The following is a 22360-nucleotide window of genomic DNA, read 5'->3' on the forward strand; positions in this document are numbered from 1 at the left end:
CACCATAACCATTCTGGATTACAATATAAATGATAAATGTACAAAAATCCGACCCAAGAGACCGGGAACGTTTTATAAAAAAAAAGGGTGCGTGTACTTATGTACGCGCGTAAGAAGTTAGTTATACTTCTTTGGCATTATTAAAAATAGTTTTTGATTGCATACAAATATTTAATTACAATTAAATAATCAAAGACTAGAAAAGGAGTCATTATAGTCAATAAAGTTCAGTTTACATTTAAAAAATTAAATAAATAAATATTTATTATTATTCTCTTACATTAAGTGTAACATAAATTCTATTGTTATTCGAATGTTGTTTTTAAATTATGTCCAATGCCGTAGCATCTTCCGTGGGCAACTTCATTCTATTAATTTTGTGTCACGGTGCGCGCTCATCGTAAAATTTTACTCTCATCAATTTTTCATAACGCGCCTAAAGAAGTATAACTTCAATAATAAACCGTTCTGGATTACAATATAAACGATAGCTGTACAAGAATCCATGCAACAAACGCGTCCGGAGACATTTTATAATAATAAACCTTTGTGGATTATAATATAAACGAAGACTACAAAAAACCGGACAACGACGCCGGAGATTTTTTATAATAATAACTCTTTCTGGATTACAATATAAACGAAAACTGTGTAAAAATCCGACCGACAACGCTGGGTCATTTTTTATTAATAAACCTTTCTGCCCTGCGATTCTGTAACTCACGTTTCGAACTCACACAGCGGTTTTCGCATCGGCGGTCGCTCTCAAATCAGTCGTGAAGCAGTCATTTTATGATTTGGCATTCTGATAAACAATAAACTACAAGCTTCCACCTTTTGAGAATGCCAAATCACTGCTGAAATACAGAGTGAGTGAGTGAGTTCCAAAAGTGAGTTACAGAATCGCAGGGCAGGATTACAATATAAATGAAGATTGTACAAAAATCCGAACCACGACGCCGGAGACTTTTTATAATAATAACCCTTTCTGGATTACAATATAAACGATAACTGTACAAAAATACGTTCGATATACGCGGCACTTTATAATAAGTATAATTACTTTACGATACTAAATGTACTTGAATCTTGCAATATCTTAAACCAATTGGCGACTTGCACAATTCCTTAACTATATAACGACGATATACTTACGCAAACAATATTAAAGTTGTTTTGATTTAACTTAAATCTTGGATGTGTTGGCGGCGCTACAAACGGGACGTTGAGTGATAAACATAGTGATAATAGCTCAGACGTTTGAATAATTTGTACCCTTGTAAAGAGGTCAGAGAACAGAAAAGTGGAGCAAAAAAAAATCATGTGACCAATTCACAGGTGGTAGAAGTGAAACCTTCAAAAACAAAGTTTATATAATTAAAATATGTAAATTAGACTTTTTCTCTATCTAAATGTAGGATCTTTTCTTTAAAAAAATACATATTTTAATGTTAAATTTTTATTTATAACTTTAATATCAATCTTTAATTTGGTAAAAACTAAAATAATAAAAGTTTGAAATAAATTCACAAGATCCAACGTGGGAGAAAATGAGATAGGAAGCATTATACAGTGTATAAACTTTTAATTAAGTGTAGTATGAAGTTTTCACTTCAAAAAGTTTCTATAACTAATGATTTGTAAATAAAATTGATAAATATTCTAATTTTATAATTAAACTACTTACTTGACTTACTTATTTAATTTTCATCAAATCTGTTTTTTTATTTCAGAAAATGTTCAAATACACACTAATTTAAAGTTTATACTTGGTGCCCAAGGGAGCAATCGAAAAAGAGAGAGACAACTTAGAAGGTGGATAGACCACATTAAAGAAATAGGTGGTATATGGCAGAGAGTGTGCACAGTGCAGAGAGGAATGGCGGGATTTGGAAAAGGCCCTTGTCAAAAAAGGACACACAGATACACTGGAAGAGTAAATTAAATGTTAATGTAATGTAATAAAGAAGAGGTTGCCCTCTTGCACGATGGTACGAAAACAATTAAGAAGGTGGAGAAGATAAGAGTACATTGTCTCCACATATAATTATTTAACAAACGTAAACAAAATATTGTAAGCCTATTTTAAAAGAGTAAGTGTGGAGTTTCTTGCCCATTCTTCTCCACACCTTTTGGAAGGGGCAACTAGAATCTTCTTTGTATTTTGTTTGACGTTCAAAAGTGCCATTTTAGGTGGTCTTATTGAAATAAAAGATTTGACTTTGATTGGGAGAAAAATGCTTATGAGAGATATGGAACCAGTTGGCTTATACTCTAATAATAAGGGCCTCATAGCCTAGCGGTCTTATTAAATGGCAGCTAGGTGAGGGGTACCGGGTTCGATTCCCGGTTCGAGGGCAAGTTTTAATTTAATTTAAATTTGTTCTCGGCCTTTGGGAGGATTGTGCGGTACCGGGCGAGTGCTTAAACCGTACATGGAGGGCACGGTCGAATTTCTAAGGCAAGCAGTGAATATGCTACCTAAGAAAGGAGACTGTGTAGGTGTAGAAGGTAGCGATACGCTCTAGGCCGAGGATGGCAATTACAAGTGGTCAGTAATTCAACATTCCTTTAGCCCTGGTCCCTTGGGTAGAATGCCTAGCGAACCCCGAGGGCCCATATGAAGGGCATGTGAAGGGCTGAGGTGTTTTTAGTGGGTGGGGTCTCGCTACCCCTCTGAATAGCAGAGGGTTTTGAGTGTAGACCCAGCCCCACAGTCCCCGCGTCAAGCTCGACATCCTTGATGCGGGCCTGCGTAAGCGCATTTTCACCTCGTATTAAAAAAAATACTCTAATAAGAGAGAAAAATATTTCTGTATTAAATTTCAAGTGTATCTTTTTCAGATGGATGAATGTTTCAAAAATTAGGTTTATTATTATTATTTTTATAGACCAGAAGCAAGCGGGCAGAAGGCTTTGATGTTAAATGATACATGGACATTGCGTGCTGACTTTTAAGAATTGGTACGCTCTTTTCTTGGAGGACCCTAAGTCGAATTGGTTCGATATTATTCTATGTTACTAGCTGATCCGGCAAACGTCGTTTTGCCATGTATATCATTTATAATAAAAAATAGGGGTTGATCGTAGAGGGGTGAAAATTAGGGGTTGTATGTATTTTTTAATGTGTCATAAAAAATAGAAATAAAAAATTTAGGCTAAAAAATAAAATAAAAAATTTAGGGATGGACTACCCCTAACATTTAGGGGGATGAAAAATAGATGTTGGCCGATTCTCATAGATACCGGATAAGCACAAAAAATTTCATCAAAATCGGTCAAGCCGTTTCGGAGGAGTATGGCAACGAAAACTGTGACACGAGAATTTTATATATTAGATAGTTACCTGTATTTGACCTACAATTGGACTACAGTATATACACAAGAAATTTCCACTAAAAATACCTATGTTATGCAATTCTTATTGGTTCAATCGCCAGTTACTTAATCTATTTATAAGTGAGGTTAAACTTAAAATGTGTTTTAAGTATATTTATCTGATTAAATTTATAATAAACGTTTATTTACCCAAATACGACTTATATTAAAACGAGAAAAGATTCTAAGTGATTTTAATATATGAAAATCATATAAGAGTCTTTCCTTCAAGTTAGATTTTGTTCCCTTGGGAGAAGAGACTCTTGGGCCGTGGGGTTCAAGTGATTAAAGATTTAAGTTGGCACCTGGTAGATAGTACCGACAGAGCTGGTGCTTTTCTCGCTCAACGAATAAGTATCGCAATACAGCGAGGAAATGCTGCCAGCGTTAAAGGTACACTGCCACAGGGACCAAACTTTTTTAATTTTCTTTTAATTAATTTTTAATTATTTTGATTACTAAGCAGGTTAAGAAAATTGTTAATACTGTATATTTAATTGTTATTAAATCAGTTATTTTATATTTCAATACTATAAAAAAACTATTCTACATAGTTTCTACTATAACATTAATAACACAATTAAAACTAATTTAAATTACATTTCAATTAATTATCAATGTTATCAATCAGTTTTTTGAGGTCAAAATAGTTGTTAAAAGGCCTCTACGCACACATTGACGGATCGAGTTCAGTTGTGTAATAGTGTGCGTAGACACAGACACGGAAAGGAGGTTCAACGTACGCTGACTTCAAGAGTTCCTTGTTCCACTTATTGCTTGACACAGTCCAAAAAGTTCCCTAGCTAAAAGTTTTTATATGTATTACAAAGTACTGTAAAACCAGTAATCATTATTTTATTATACCCTTATTGTTCTGTGTATGGTGGATTATCAGCTACGCAAAAGAGAGCTTACTTTATCAGTGTACCTATTTAAGATACATACGGTTGGGTCGGGTAGACTGGGTCTACGGATTCCAAGGAAGAACCTGAGGTGGAAGTCGTAACTGATGGAAGTACCACGTGCACACCCCAACTTGGAAGCGTTATGTTATTACTTATAAGATATAGGGTATAATATATATATACTAGCTGACCCGGCAAACGTTTGTTTTGCCATGTATATTATTTCTAGGAAATATTTTTTTAGTTCAATAAAAATAACTATCTACAAAAATAAAAAATAGGGGTTGTATGTATTTTTGTATGCTGTATTATAAAAAAATATATATTAATAAATTATTGTGTAGTGATATCGTATAATTAACTGTTATGATAGAATAATTATGTAAAAATATATTTAAAAAATACTCGAATATAATTGAATATAGAAGATTTTAGATTAGTTTAAGACGTTATACTCCTATAACGCGGTAGACCCGGACCGCGTTGTATGAGTATTCTCGTAAAACCATGAAATTTGGATACACACTACAATAGTCGACCTTTTTGTATATCGGAAACGAGAATGTTAAAATACAATTTATGAGTGTGGGAAAAACTAAACGGCTCATATTGGCTTCAAGTGTACAATTGCTAACATTTGGTTTACGCCTCTAATTACTAACTAAAATATATTTAACTTATTACTGTTATATTTAATATATTATTATTAATATATTTAACTTATTATTATTACTAACTAATTAGGTTACACATGATTTATTTTTATACATTTGCGATTACAAATCATGATACAGTCGACTCTCGATAATTTGAAACTCAAGGGACCAGAGATAAATTTCAAATTATCAAGAGTTCAAAATAACAAGTGTTTGAATAACCACGAGGGGGAGGGGCGACTGAAGGAAATAAGAATTTGATCAAAATTTTGTTACTTATTATTTGTATATTCTTATTATGTATTAACAATTATTATAACAATTATTCACAAATTTTTATATCGAATCGTAATCGTAATCTTTTTTTGAGTGAGTGACTTCAGAAGAAGAATTTTCGATAGTGGTTAGAGCTGCAAAGTAACCGTCACTTGTCACCCATTTATGTAAACAATTGACAAGTCTGTGCATGTATGTACACAAACGACAGGCATGATAAACACTTCAAATTAAAGAGAGTAGGGAAGACCAGATTTCAAATTATCGCATGTTGGCGAGCAAGATAATATTTTTTAAACTTCAAATTACCGAAGGGACCAATTAACATTGATTTTATTCAATTTATCGAGTATTTTTTAAGGGACCGGAAAAAGATTTCAAATTATCGAGAGATTCAAATAAACGAGTGTCAAATTATCAAGAGTCGACTGTATATAAATTATGGTACGCAACCATTCGAACGCTCCATACAAAAGACATCAACGCGCGCGCTATTTTATGTTCGTCTCAACATTCTGATATTGCAATAAAACTTGTCGGTATTTCTGCATTTCCAATGGCTACATTATCTACACAAGAAACTTGTTAAATAAACTTGTCATAGTAATGAAATCAGTAGCGTAGTTACTGTCAAATGGTATTTACTGTAATAATAATAAAATAAATCGGTGGCGCTACAACCTTTTTCTGTCTGGGCCTCAGATTTCTGTATGTTTCATGATGTCAATCTAATAGGTGAACACTTGTTCTCTGAGAATGACAATTCTACAAGTGTCCCGCCTTTCTTCAGTGTGTTACCAGATAACTTGTAGCAGCTTGTTATCGCTTAAATGTCATTGCTTGCGTGGGGTTTTCTCTCGCCCTAAAATATGGTGAGGGGGCCGATGGCTGGCCATGCGTCATACTCGTGAACGGGTGCTACTTGTGGTGACTGGTCGTACTTGAATTCGTGATTGCGGTGATGTTAGTTATTTCGACTAAGTATTTGCGTGTTGTTCCTACGGAAATGTAAGTGCGTGCTCCTATTTCACCATGCCTCCTGCTGATAGAGGACAAATCTTTGTTTTTAATTTATTTTATTATTATGAATTAACTGTTAATTACTAAGATGTCCACCCTTGATTTGAGAATTGGCAGTTAATGTAAAATTAAAAGCATTTAATATATATTTATTTTTCGACGTTTATAAGTGTACATTGTGTTACCTATATGAATAAATGATTTTGATAATGAGAAAGGCAACTCGAGGCCGAATCCTCTACTCGCTGGATCAAGTTGAGGTCCTTACAGGCTCACAGGCGCTAAAGGAAGTGGAGGAAATGTAACACCAACAATGCCTCAGTAATGAAAACTAAAGAGAGAATATATATTTTAGACTATCTAAAGTTAGTAATTCTTTTTTGAGCAAAGGGATACTTTCACTTAATAAAATCCTAGAGGCTCTTTTATCTCTTGCCTTTTAATAAATTTAAGAAATATATTAAAGAAAAGCTGTGTATTAGGCTTACTATTAAGTTAACGATTATTTAGTTGATGAAAGGGCCTGGGACTAGTTCTAGACAGGCTACTTCTAATTATCTTGCGATATTTGTTTTATAATAAGTGTTGTTTGATGATTTTAAAGAGTACTGATAGTATTTTTACGCCTTCTTTTTCTCTCGGCCTACACTCTGTCTTCTATGCCCATGTGTAGGGATGTCTACCGTAACAACTTAATGACTTGGAATAAGTGATACCTGTATCTTATATTCCGCGTACATATTTTTTTAGAGTAATATCTCTCTGCGCTTAAATAATTTAATTTAAAATTACCCTTAAAACACTGAAAAACTCTATCAATACAGTATGTATAAAATTATAGTCACTAACAACTGTTCACTAATAACACACAATTTCAAATATTGTATTTATCTTGAGTTCAATGATGGCAATCATTTCCGGTTAAAAAACTTTCTCGGGTCAAAAGCAAATCATGTAGTTTAATGGTAACATTGAACAATCATAACAATTTGCTATTGATGTTGTTTAGTACTAATAAACTCCCACCTTCATATCTGTATATTTATTTGTATATAACAGGACAGGAGGCTCACCTGCCCTGCGATTCTGTAACTCACTTTTCGAACTCACACAGCGGTTTTCGCATCGGCGGTCGCTCTTAAATCAGTCGTGAAGCAGTCGTTTTATGATTTGGCATTCTGAAAAGGTGGGAGCTTGTAGTTTATTGTATATCACACGTGAAAACCGCTGTGTGAGTTCGAAAAGTGAGTTACAGAATCACAGGGCTGATGTTGAGTGATATGGGCACGTAGCGAGAGGGCTTGCAAGTGCCGTCCTTTTAAGAATTGGTACTCTGTTGAAGGACCCTAAAATCTAATGGGCCGGAAATACGTCAGTGGGCAACTGGTTTCACATAGTTATGTACGGCAAACTCTGCATTAAAAGCGCTCAGTTGTGGAAGGTACAACGAGGTGATACGGGTGCTATTTCGTATTCTGTTTCGACAATGATGAAACTCAGCTGTATTAATCCGAACAACTCCTCTGAACACTGTCTGTGGTAAATGCGGAAAATGCTAAATAGTCTACGAGTCAATTTACGCGCTATTTTCAGGAACTCATTTGTTTATAGATAGTCTGTGGGCCTCCATAGACTATAGACTATGACATATATTGTAATAGGAGCACAGATAAATGAGAAATGCAAAAAATATTACTTTTAGTTTTAAGTGCGTAAAAGTAACATAAATATTTATTTGGCAAAAATTTACGCAATAATATCAGGAAATAATTTATTTATAGAGAGTCTGTGGGACTCCATAGACACAGATATATACTTATAGACTATGACATTTATTAGGGCATCACAGAGCATCACTGACTCCATATAGTGGTGATGCCTTAAAAACGTACACTTGTTGACTTTTAATAAATGAAATCGAAACTCATTTATTGCGACAATTAATTCATGTGACAAATGCAAACGATGTTAACATTTCTGTCGGCTTAATGGGAGAGTCAGCGTGTTTTTGTAATTTATGGCATGCAATATATGGATTTACAGATTATCTTAGTAATTTTGTGGATTGATTTAAAGGTACGAAAATCCTGTACTTTAGAATAATCTTGAAGACTTTGTTAAAATAAACAAATTTTTTCATTGGATACTTATTTTTTCCATGATTTTGTTCGAATTCTGTCAGTCACAATGATGTGCTGTGTGTTAGATAATTAGATGAAATAAACGAATTCTTTTTTCGTTGGATACTTATTTTATCCATGATTTTGTTCGAATTATGTCAGTCACAATGATGTGCTGTGTGTTAGATAATGAGATGAAAATTTAAATTATTATTATTATTACATAATTCTATAAATACGTCACCTTCACACATTTATGTTATGTGATATGTTTGATAAAAAAGAAAATAATTTCAAAAGTTCTAAGGTAGGTTTTTAATTAGCAGCCTTTGTAATTAAATAGATATTACTCATATTGAAGCATTTTAATTGTTAAATATTTTAATAGGTTTATAATATATTTCTATACGTAATCTATGTATTTTGAACAGTATTAATCCAGAGAACAAAGAAAAAAACGTAGTCGTAAATAATGAAATTAAAGATATTTTGAGCCCAGAAGACAAAACAAAACTGTCCGATGACGACGCATAATTTATTAAATCAGTTTTCGTATAAAACAAATTGTTAAGGATTTTTTTAATTAATGTAATAAATTCAGATTTATTACTCGTAAATAAGTTTTGTTTAAATGGAAAAGGCAATTCTATTAAAGAATCGTAATTCTGTTATTCAATTAGTAATATTAAACAACTACAAATTTGCATAAAAATATATGTCTATGTGATGAACATATTAAAAGGATTGTAAAGGATATCCTGTTATAATCAGTAATCTGTTTAATCTGTGAGCGTCAATAGGAATTGTCTATTTTATAATCTGTGTAAGTCTATATTCTTTATTGTCAAATAAACAAAGGTCTTAGTTTCCCGCGTATATAATGCCATAGACAAGGATATTCTATTATCTATATCAACACTGTCTGACTATAGATTATATAAATCTATAATCTATATTTAGTAAAAGTGTGCTTTCAAATTAACTTAGATTGTATAAATTTAGCAAAAAGCATCGACATTGTTGGCGGCTTGCGGCATTTTTTAATAAAATTTAAGTAATACTTACAGAAATTGGTTTGACGGATGGGAAAGCAGTCTGTAACAAAAGAATAACATTAAACAATTTATTACATATTATATTAGAAAATATAAATCCATATTCGCAATACCACGAAGGTGGAAGGGAGCACCCGGGAATAGAAGATGGTTGGATTTAGAATTACGTCGCCCGAATTTGATCGGTAAGGAATATTGTTCGGTTAGGTTAGGTTAGTATATTAATATTTTTACACGCTTTATATTAGCTTCACGCGTTAGCTAGTTAGTTAGCTTCAAAGCGTGGGGCGCTCTGTGCCATATTTTTCGTCTATCGTCCAACCCACGCTTTTTCACAATAATACCAGTATTTTTTGTTCATTACCATTTTCAGCCTAAATTAGGAATTATTTTTCACTTTTTAGTTTAATGTGCTTTAAAAGCGTGTTTTTTAGTTTTTTTAAACTATATTTATTTAATTTAGTTTTCTATATAAAGCGTGTGCTCTAGTTTTTTTTAACTATTATTTATTTATTAATAACTGTTTCCGGCGCGTGAAAGTGGTTGGGGGTTATTATTCTAAAACTTACTATTATTAATTAAACGATTATTTCCTTATTAAAAAATTAGGAAGTAATCGTTTAATTAGTAAATATACAAAAAACTACCTTTATTCATCGATTTTTTATGCTAAAAAACAATCGATTAATTAAAAATCGATTTCTTATGCAAAACGTCACATCTCTAATAACTAATAGAAAACTAGAAAATGTTCGGTTTGTTTACGAATTTCAATACATAACACAAAATTTTAAATATTTTTCTTAATTCTTAGACGAACCTCCGGCAGCAAAAATCATTTGGAGGTGTTCCAATCAAGGTCCACCGAGACACTGCTGGTGCTGGTGCTTTCCTCAACGAATAAATATCGCAATACATCGAGGAAATGCCAGCATTAAAGATACATAGGAACCAAACTTTTCAAATTTGTTTTAATTATAAGGCTTTTTAAGGAAATTACAAATAGCTTAGTCGACATCACAGCAGACCGAAGAGCTGGCAGCTACCTCGGACAAAGATTTAGTCTAGCTATTCAAAGGGGGAACGCCGGTATTTTCGGAACCTTGCCTAAAGGGACTCATTTTAATAATATTTGAAGGTTAGTTACTGTTTTTTGTTATATTAATTTATGTTAGCAGTATAATGTTATTTTTATTTAATAAATGTCGAAACATCTTTTTATAATTTTCTATATATCAATATTATTATTATTATGTAGGTTAAGAAAAGAATACTGTATATTTGTGTGTTGAAATTATAACAAAAAACATAAAAACCATCACCACCATTCACCTACATATCAATTAATCAATGAAATCTAAAAGGTTTTAGCGCCACTCGGGCTATCGAACCCAAGACCTCGCCTACATAAACCCTTGTCGGAAGGAAACCTCAGGTCATATCAATTATTGACGGCACTGAATAAAGGTTACTTCGATAATAATAAAAATTGCTTTTCAACAAAGTACTTCGTGGAGTCATCATTTTGACGTGATCATCCACTCCATTATTATTTATTAATCCACTTATGAAATGGTTTAAATATTTTATGAGACGAACGATCTCAATAAAGTTTTAAATGCGCCCAACGGGCTCAATACGTATAGATACAACTTTCTCACATCAGGAAAGAAGACAGAAATATATCGGAGTGGGACAAACGGTACAAAGGGGGGCCGCATAGCGGTCTTATTAAGTGGCAGCTAGGTGAGGGGTACCGGGTTCGATTCCCGGTTCGAGGGCAAGTTTTAATTTAATTTAAATTTGTTCTCGGCCTTTGGGAGGGTTTTGCGGTACCGGGCTTAAACCATACATGGAGGACACGGTCGAATTTCTAACGACAAGTACGAATTATAAAAAATCCTATACCAGCCATATAAAAAAAAAAAAACCCGGTACAAAGAAGCTCATACCGCTAAAACAACAAAATTCTTTATAAGTAGTATTGTAGACGGCAACAAAATTATTATACAAATAAGACCTAGCCCACAAATATTTTTTTTTATAGAACGGGGGGCAAACGGGCAGGAGGCTCACCTGATGTAAAGTCATACCGCCGCCCATGGACACTCTCAATGCCAGAGGGCTCGCGAGTGCGTTGCCGGCCTTTTAAGAATTGGTACGCTCTTTTCTTGAAGGACCCTAAGTCGAATTGGTTCGGAAATACTTCAGTGGGCAGCTGGTTCCACATAGTGGTGGTGCGCGGCAAAAACTCCCTTGAAAAACGCTCATTTGTGGAACGGCGGACGTCGAGGTGATACAGGTGGAATTTCGTATTCTGCCTCGACGTCCGATGACGAAACTCAGCTGCAGGTATTAATCCGAACAACTCCTCAGAACACTCTCCATGGTAAATGCGGTAGAAGATGCAGAGTGACCCCACATCTCTCTCTAATGCCTTAAATATAAGAGTCTTTCGTCTTTTCGTACTCAACTGGACTCGTGTCGTACTTGAACTTTATTTAGCAGTAGTAACAATTTGTTTTTTCTTTACAATACATATTAAGTTGTAATTAATTTCAGTTTTTATCTACTTAATTGACTTATAATTATTACACTATTATTATTAAATTGTAACCAGCTACGGCAATACGCAATGTTTTATTGACAAATAAACGAACAAATTTATCATTTATATAGCCCATTACGATGTGTACTAAAATTTACTTTAATGGGTAAGATTGGAAAGTATAAAGTTAATTATAAATAAGACAAATAATTATCGGACAAGCACAAAAGCTGGCTTGGCTCAAATATAAGTATTTCCTCCAACTTTGTTGTTGTTCCCTTTGGTATAGAGACTCTTGGGCCGTGGGATTCTAGTGGACAGCTAATTAACGATTTAAGTTAGCGTCTGACAGTACTGGTGACCCCAGAGCTGGTACTTTCCTCAACAATAACAACTCAACAACATCAAAAAACAACGCAACACAACGCAACGCACTCGCGAGCCCTCTGGCATTGAGAGTGTCCATGGGCGGCGGTATCACTTAACATCAGGTGAGCCTCCTGCCCGTTTGCCCCCCGTTCTATAAAAAAAAAAAAAAAAAAAAAACAAAAGAGTACCGAGAGTTTTTTACGCCGGCTTTTTCTCTCGGCCTACACCCTCTGTCTTCTTTGCCGATGAGTAGGGATGCCTACAAATTCAAATTTAATGACGTGGAATAAGTGATACATGTATCTTATGTTCCATAATAAACATATTTTTTTTTTCAATTAATCGCAATACAACGAAGAAAGTACCAGTATCAAACACTGTCGCAGGGACCAAACTTTACATTTGTTATAATTTTCTATTTTTATTTATTATTACTATGTAGGTTAAGAATATTGTTAATATTATATATCTGTGTGTTAGGAATAAAAAAATAGGTCTATTAATCTAGTATATAAAATTCTCGTGTCGCGGTGTTTGTGGTTAAACTCCTGCGAAACGGCTCGACCGATTCTCATGAAATTTTGTGTGCATATTGGGTATGTATGAGAATCGGACAACATCTATTTTTCATCCCCCTAAATGTAAGGGTAGTCCACCCCTAAATTTTTTTTTAATTTTTAGATATTTTTTTTATATGATATATGCATTAAACATACATATAACCCCTAATTTCACCCCTCTACGATCAATCCCAATTTTTTATTATAAATGATATACATGGCAAAAGGACGTTTGCCGGATCAGCTAGTGATCTAATATAATCTAACTATCCGCTCAAGCTTCGTTCTAATCACGTAAACTTTGAAAAAAGCTTTCATCTCTCTCAAGCGAAATCCGTTCTTTTGAATTTATTTTAACAGAGAGTGATTTTGTTTTTATAATTGGTAGGCATTTTTAGAATCCTTTGGTTTAGTCTTGGAATAATGCGAAAGCCACCCCAAAGGTCGGTCGTTTTGGTAGCCAATGTGGTTTTAATGGGTATAAGCGGTTCAAGAAAGAGTTCGTTTTGAGGATTTCTGGACTCTTTTTCCCTGGTCCTTTCCATTTTGTCACCCTGACTACCTGTCATTGTTCATGCCAGCGAAAATGTTTAATATTTTATCTGATATTCGATAAAGTTAATCTTAATTGAACAAGTGAACGAAGCAATTATAAAATGGTCTACTTAACAGAGATAACATCTTTATATTATATTAAGAGCTTTTATTCCGAGAAAATCGTGACACAAACATCTTTTAAGTAAAAGTCCAAAGCACGCGATCCGATAGTGATGTCATTGATACACACGTCAGAACACAAAATGGCGTCAGAGAGCGTCACCCTAATCAGAAACTGACAACTGACCATACGTCAAAACGTTGATTTTGACATACCAGACTTTGCATGTCGTGTCACCTCAAAGATCCGGCAAATTTAAAAGGAGCTATTGGTTTTATACATTTTTTCTTCTACAAATGCGCGAACCGATCATATTTTTGATAATAATCTTTATTTTAGGGGAAAATGGGTCTTAGATTATTATCTATTATGTGTTAACTGACGTTTTATTTAATTTGTTTGTTAGTCTGTGAAATAGACGCGAGTTTTGGCCTGTCATTTAAATTTGAATTCGAAGATTTTTTGTTAGAACATTTTGGATTATAAACGAAATAGGATAAAAGTAATTGTTTTCAAGTAAAATAACAAACTCTTATAGTTTCTTAAAATACATATTTCAACAACATATTTGGACTTTTATACGACTCATTGGTCTAGTGGTTAGTACCCCTGACTGCGAATCCATGGGTCCCGGGTTCGATCCCCGGCTAACGAACATCGATGTGATGAGCATTTGGTGTTGTGCTTAGGTCTTGGGTGATTAAAAATGTATTTATATGTCTATCTATCTATAATATCTATGTATATCCATTGTCTAGTACCCATAACACAAGCTTCACCAGCTTAGCATGGGACTCGGTCAATTGGTGTGAATTGTCTTTAAAAAAATATATATATATCCGCATTTAAAACACTGTATCGTAAAGTGAAACATCATATGACAGAAAGTTTGATTCCTGAGAAAGGTTTAATCATTATGTTTTTATGTAATATGCCGTCTGTTTATTTCCAATCTTTAAAATTGCTAACAATATACAGTTTAACTTGATACTTAGTTAAGTTCCTTCCTTGGTCCTTTCCATAGCTCTTTAACATCCATCTTGTCTCTGCTTTCTAGATGCCACGTATATAAATTATCCAAAATATAACGATATAAGGTAACAATTACGTCGAAAAACGAAATCCACGCGGGCGAAACAAAAAATTGTTAAAGTGTATCTCGTTTTGTACGCTGCCTTTGTAGCTTTGCGCCAGATTAAATTGACTTTTGGCCATCAAAAACGATCTAGAAAGTGGAGCATTCAGTACGAGCGAGACGCGAAAACCGGCTCATTAAAATAAAAGTGCACGCGAAACCAATGGGCAAGTTACTCCAAATAGTGCACGCGAGCAACGCGTCTTAACTAAATTGTGTAATAGATTTCTTTCAATACAGAGGCTCACCTGATTCACCTGTTCATAGACACATTGTCAAAAAGCATGCTAATTCAATAGTTTTTGAAGTGAAACTTCTTTCGGCGCATGAGGGTAAAATTTTTACGTGACGTTTTGATTGAGAGAGAGTGAGAAGGGCGAATTACCTTATAGAAATTCTATTTTTAAAATTAAAAGAGAATTTATGAAATTAGTATTTTATATTTTATGAAAAATAATTTATTGAAATCTCAAATGACGAATTGTAAATTAAAATGCCACGTCATATTATCGAAGAAATAAATTTAAAAAATTAAATTTATAATTTGTATTAAATTTCGACACTTAATATTTTAATGACAACTAAATTCATTAAATTCCAAACATATTATCTTCCCTTTGCCATAAGAAGGCTCCAGTGGGAGTCAATTCGCTAGCAAAATCTGAGGCCCAGACCTAAAAAGGTAGCACTACTGATTTATTTTTATTTTATGTAGTCCAAGTGTTTTCTTTTATATGTATATTTGTAGCTGTAAGAATAATAAATAAATATCTGTATGAACCCTATATTCCACAGTAATTTCACTTATCTGGCGTGACGGGCATCTTTTGTTTTCCGCAGTTTTCACTGAACAAAGACAGGCATTGTACGTTACCGAACATTACTGGCACGATAGAACTCGCCGGTATAATCATAGAGATGCGCACGCGCATTATCACGACATAACGACAACCGGCTCACGCACGTGGCCGGGAATGTTGTATTTAAATTACAATGGTAGTATAGTTTAAATAAATATAAAATGTGGCACTACAACCTTTTTAGGTCTGGACCTCAGATTTGATTCTGTTTCATAATGCCTGACAAGCCGTCGACTTTTTGGGTCTAAGGCAAGCCGTAGATTGAACCTACGACCTCAGGGATGTCAGTAGCACGAAACAAAAAGAGTTGCATATCTGTGGTTAGTCTATACATACCAAAGACAATTGCTGACCAATCAGAAGCAAACAAAACGCGTCTGAAATTCCCCAGAACATGTGACCCTAATAATTCGCCGGCATGGCCTACTGGAAGATGACTTTCACTTTTGCCGAGCTCCATTAAATCAATAAATTTTCCCACGTGATACAATACGGTCAGTACGTACTAAGATTTTTCTCAGTGAATAAATCATAATAATAAATTAGCGATCTTGTAACTGTCAGAGCATCTGTTCGGTCAGTGAGTGATGGGGAAAAGTGAACGAAATATTTGTTGTTTTTTTCTTATCAGCCAGTCTACACTTTTTAAATATTTTCTTTTTTTTTCTTCATTATTATATAGTCTGTGCACTCAATAATGTATTCTGTGGTGAAGGAATTTTGTAACTTTTGGTAATTCAAATCAAATTTCCGCTGCGTTACTACAGTGACTGTCTTAACTATATATTAGGTACATATAAACCTTTTTACTGGAATAGCAAGACAATTCTTATTATTATCAATTTATAAATGTATGCGCAACGCGTTGTTTCATAGCGTCAACCCGGAGGTCAAGACAGCCTTATATAGCTGACACATGTCAAATTTGGGTCTAAGAGTAAAATAAAAAACTGTATTAAAAAAATGCCTATAGTCACTTATGATAAAGATTATAAAAAAATTTAATACACGAGTTCCGTCGTAAAGGCCTCCAAAATCTTCGCTATTTCCAATACTGATTTTTCTTCCCACTTAACAATGTATTGTGAACATTAACACTGCAAATCTGTGTTCAAATAAACGTTACCATTCTTGTAAAAATCGCTCGTTAATTACGTAAAAACATTGTATTGTTTATGCAAATTTATAAGAAGTGAAACTGGTGCATTTATGTGGTGCAAACCGCAAAACCAGTCCGTGTCAGGAAGCGGCCTCGGGCCCTCTCCCCTCGCACTTGTTCTAGACAAAGCTTGTCCTTCATGTCACTTGTGACGCACACAAGTGCATTGCACCAACAATATTGCCTTTTCATATCCGGTTACTAGGTCAAATTGATTCTATAATCAAAAATTCGCGTCAAGTCAATGTCAAGTTTGAAATACTTTGAAAAAGGTTATGGATTTTGACATTTGTCAGTTATAGTTCGCGCCAAATCGTGACAGTTGACGCGTAGATAAGGGAAGTTTTTTCTTTTACCCCGTATCTTTATTTCGCCAACAATGTTACACAGACATATTATGTGTTTGCAGTTATACAACACAAAACACGATTAAATAATACAAAGAAACAACAACAATGAATGACATATAGAAATATATTAAATAAAACACAAATCTACATAATATTGTCAGACATAAAGCTCGCAAAACGTGTTTTTAAAGTGCCAACTGTGTTCGTATGGTAATTATATTCAAGCCTTTTCCTACGCTATCGATTTTTTTTATATTTTCGAGTCAGTTTACGAGGGAAAACTATTAAAGAGCGTATTAGAAAATGAATCGCGAAATATGTTAAGCTAAGCGCAAAACTCGAAGACTGGATCCGATACGAGGAAGGTTTTTACGGAGAGAAAAATTAAAAACAAAACTGCTAGCTAAACTGGCAGCTAGTATTTAATAATTTTGTCTAATATCTGTAAAACAACCTTCGGGTTGGAAACTGTTGTGTTGTGTATTTACGAATAATGGAACACAGAGCCCCACACAACGTGATTTATATTTTTGGATCACACCATGTCTGATTAACCCATTTGATAATACAGTTAAGAAGGTGATTCGTTCTTGACTCACTTTTTTATAGAACGAGTGGGCCAACGGGCCTAATGTTACGTGATATGATGGACACAATTTGTTGCAGACTTCTATCTGCAACAAATTATGTCCATAATTTATTTGGAAGATAAAAACGCTTGGCAATAGTTCTAATTATATTCTTATAATTTGATTTGTTATCTTTGAAGTGTTAAGAATATGTGTGTAATGGTGAATGTGGTAAATCACAGAACAGATTTTTTTTTTTACTTATGTAACTTTAATGACGTTGTGGTTTATGACATTTTCCTTTGAATAATTGTAATGTAAAGGGAGGGCAAAACTTGCTGAGTTTCTTGCCCGTTCTTCTCAGAACAAGGCCTCCTGGTAGTTTTGCGAACGGATGGCGTAGTCCTGCTCTTTCGTGAATTTTGTGAACGTTGTTGACATTCATAAGCATGCTCTAAGAAGCATCTAAATTGAATAAACGTATTTTGATTTTGATTTATCTGAAAAACGTCAGAAAACGTCAAAATCCTTTTGTTTCCTATTCGGTAGCAAAAAGAAATTCGCATCCCAAATTTGCCGCCCCAAAAATCTGCCGCCCTATGCTCGAGCCATTGAGGCTGTATACCACCAGTGGCGGTTTTACCATCATGCTGATTACAGCACCCACTGGTGGTATACACTTTTATAATAATTTCCTGAACATAATTACCCCGGAAAACCATATTAATTACTTTCAAATATTTGCTATTTATCATTATTTGACGTACAACTTGACGTCTCTATAGAAAGTTCACATTTAATAACGTTAAAATTAACTTAAATGCCTGAAGTTAACAGAGCCTATCAAATTGTGTAAGCATTTCGTAAACATCTTTTTGTATACATTTAAATTTTAAATTATTAAAAAACTTCCAATGTAAATATTTTATTCATAACACTCTTACTATCATTTATTTCCAAAGATTGAATGTATTTATATTAAGTATACATTATTTTGTTTGGATTGTTTGTAATAGACCCTCCATTAGGCTTCTTTAAGTTTATTTGTCGTGATATTATAATTGAAATAGTTTTATTACTAGCTGCCCCCACGAACTTCGTTTCGCCTTAATATGATTTTACTTAGCCTACCCTTTCAGTTACAAAATATGGAACATTTTTCTATGTTACCCCATAGAGACTGTTCGCTTTTCCGAAATAAAAACCTTAGTACTAAATAAAACTTAATTTCAAACTTTCAAAATGTAAGGTATAAATAAAAAAATACTTGAATTAGTCCGGAAATACTTCAACTAAACATAGCGGTGGTGCGCGGCAAATAACCTAAAAAAACGCTCAGTTGTGGAACGACGGAAGTCGTAACACGAGTGGAATTTCGTACTCTGCCTCGACAATGTTGAAACTCAGCTGCAGCTCAAACAACTCCTCTGATAAATGCGATAGAAGATGCAGACACCACGCAACGCAAAAGCAGCTCGTTGTACGAAAATCGTTAAAAAAATTTACGTTAAGTTAAATTTTCAGTTTGACATTCCATATTTATTTATTATTTCAGCAATACAAAATATATACATTATAGTTGTTTTTTTAATCTACGATAACCGATTCTGTGTTTTTAAAATCGGTCCAGTACTTTTTGAGCCAATTCATTTCAAACAAACAAACTATTTACCATTTCATAAATCGAGTTTATAAATAGTTCAAGCGTTAATATGAATGATAAATTCAATATATAATATTAATACTACATTAGTACTGAGAAATAATGACCGATACCGGTAGCATTTATGCAAGAAGCCGGACCCGAGACAATGTTTGTATGTATATCACGACCGCTATATTTAAAGTGGAAAGCAGGTTTATATATTTTATTACCGTATCACGTTTATTATCTTTTAAGATAATATTTGTTAATATTTCTTTATTTACACTTCGTTGCAAATAAAAGAAACATAATACATAAAAATTATAAGACGGACGGCCTTATCGCTAATAAGCAATCTCTTCCAGGCAACCCTAGTTAAAGAGAAAAACTAAAAAAAAAAGAAACATGATGCGTGCGAAAAATATTCGGGAATACTATGGAATTTCACACATGCGTTTGCGCATTTATTAAATCCGTAATACCCACTAAAACCACCTTTTCTACTCAGACAGCATCAGAGGCTTTTAGGGTCGCTTCCGCATTCATCCGGACTAAACCAAATGATTCTACAAGTAGCTCAAAATGCCTACCAACTATTAAAACAAAATCTCTCATTGTTTTAGTGATAAATACAAAAGGTTTTTTTTTTCAAAGTTTGCGGGATCCGTGCGATACCTGAGCTGATAGTTAGATTATAATAGACATAATTTTTTCTATTTCCGACACACAAATATACAGTATTTGCTATATTAACCTACATAGTAATAATTAAATATTGATAAATAGAAAATTCTAGCAAAGTTTGTTTCCATCTTTAATGTTGGTATTTCCTCGCTGTATTACGATACTTATTCGTTGAGAAAAGCACCAGCTCTGGGGTCACCGCAACCAGTCGCCAACTTAAATATTTAATTAGCTTTGCACTTGAACCACCTAAGAGTTTCACAAAGGGAACAAATTAAAAGTTGAGGAATGATTTATATTTGAGTTTTTCATTCTCCGCCTGCTCTGCGGCCGCGCCATCTTTTGTGCTTGTCCGAGAGAGGTAAGACGGGGCTAACGTCCGGCGTCCGGCGTCCCATCCTTCAAAGGATCGAAGACACCCGATCCGGCCGCATGCCATCGCCGTCTATTTATATAAGAGTTACTTGAATAAGGTTATATATCTCCGAATTAAAGCACAACTAGTTGTCATAGGGTGAAATGTCAACTAAATTGCGTTGGCGCGATGAGCGGTTCAGTAGACCACTGAGTGAGTTAGCGCAATCGCTGTGTATCCAAGACTTGTTATATACAATACCGGATCAATAAGATTGTAAGGGCCTTCAGACGTACTAGAACCAGTGTCGCCGCTTAAAACCCCACCACTTCACAGTCTATATCTGTATTTAATCACAATCTGTAGAAAATTATTAATTATCTATGTACAGTTTATTGCAATAATGCGTAATAAAATTCCAAGAATTTTGCCAACTAAAGACTACATTGTTGTCTTATGTAATTTGAAATTGCAATTAAAATAATTTTGTATGCGTTACGACATAACGACTACATATTATGTGCTATGTCTATAAAATTTTAATTTAATTTACGCTTGAAAACTGACAATTTACGTTTTGATTTAGTCGGGATGTTTGCTTCGTTCCCGCGCTTTCTAATCTGTCAAAATTCTATATCTAATCTGTGCCTTTTGTCTTAAAAAACTAATCTGTATTATTCCCAGTATATATTATTTCTCTATGATCATCGCCAATAATTTTGATAATGGCCATACGTTTAACTGTTTATTACATTGAAATAACTGTATGGCATAACTGTGTCTTACTAGCCAAATCATGAAGGTATCTTCTACAATCCACTAATAATAATATTTTCGCGTGTATTAAAATGAACGATACTATTAGTCTCAGATGCGAGTTATCTACGGTCTTAAACATAGAGAAATCGGAAAGATTTACGGAAGATTACCATATTTGTTATCAAGGTCATGTAACCATAGTAACACACTACATATGAAAACCCATGGCTGGCTTTGCTATGACTATTAAGCCCTAATCTTCGTAACTATAGAATATAAATAAAAAACATGCGAGTTGAATGTTTCAATTTGGCATCATAGAATAACATACCGATTTGGCATGTTGACAGTTGATCTGACATAAGTAGGTCACAGAGTAAACATCCGGGTTTCAAAATAATAGATACTTTATATAATGAACAAACATAAGTACTTTTAAAAGGAAAACACGATAATTGACAGTCGTAAATGCTTTTATGCATGTGGTATTTATTTTTAGCTTTTATTAGTGTGATTCTATATTTGAATAAGCGCATGTGGTGAATACCATAGAGTATCCACATTATCAACCTCCTTGGTGACACAATCTTTTTAATCGTTACACAAGATTTAATTTGCTCTTTATACTTAGATGACATGTATGACAATAAAAGAAGTTTCGTATAGGCTGGATCCAGACGGTTTTTAATCGAGTTGGAATGTCGAAAAAACTTATGCTGAACATTAAACTACGGAAAGTTACGAACATGGACTATGTGCGCCATGACCGCTACCACTTCTTTTAATTAATTAAGGGTAAAATCCAGGGTTAACGGCGTGTTAGTGAAGGTAAAATTCATGACTTCGTAACGTGTATTGCGACTATGGTAAACTGCGGAGACTGACGGCTAATGTCCAGTAATGGACAGGTACCAAAAGAAGAATAGGTTTATGAATTAATTACACTATTGCCGCCATAGTTAAAAAGGGTTTATGACAAATATTTTATGTTAATTATATATATTGGTTCACATATTGTTTATTCATTATATTTATAAGTAAATGCGGCACTAGCCCGAGACTAAAATTTTTGCGTTGTTTATTTCTGTACGTGTTGATTTTTAACATTAAATGTCAAATACGTTTAGTGGCATACGGGAGTCATATTTCGCGCTTTTGACTACAAATATTAGGTAAAGACATGATATTTGTCACGAGGTTCTATCAACAGTTACATAGAGCAAATCCATAGATTTACAAATAAAAAATAAAAAAATGTGAGCCGTCACGGAACCCCTGGCAAATGTGAAACATCGACAA

The 22360-nt window shown here is 33.9% G+C and overlaps 1 protein-coding gene across 1 annotated transcript in view; it reads right to left on the reverse strand.

Annotated features, from left to right (window-relative positions):
* LOC125061804 (zinc finger protein MSN2) overlaps positions 1-22360 on the reverse strand; it is a 91200-nt gene that overhangs the window by 33533 nt on the left and 35307 nt on the right. The window contains exon 2 of the mRNA XM_047667404.1: positions 9421-9450. The gene's annotated coding sequence lies outside the window, so the exon portion shown is untranslated. The remainder of the gene's footprint in view (positions 1-9420; positions 9451-22360) is intronic.

Source organism: Pieris napi, chromosome 24 (genome assembly GCF_905475465.1).
Source record: "Pieris napi chromosome 24, ilPieNapi1.2, whole genome shotgun sequence".
NCBI lineage: Eukaryota > Metazoa > Arthropoda > Insecta > Lepidoptera > Pieridae > Pieris > Pieris napi.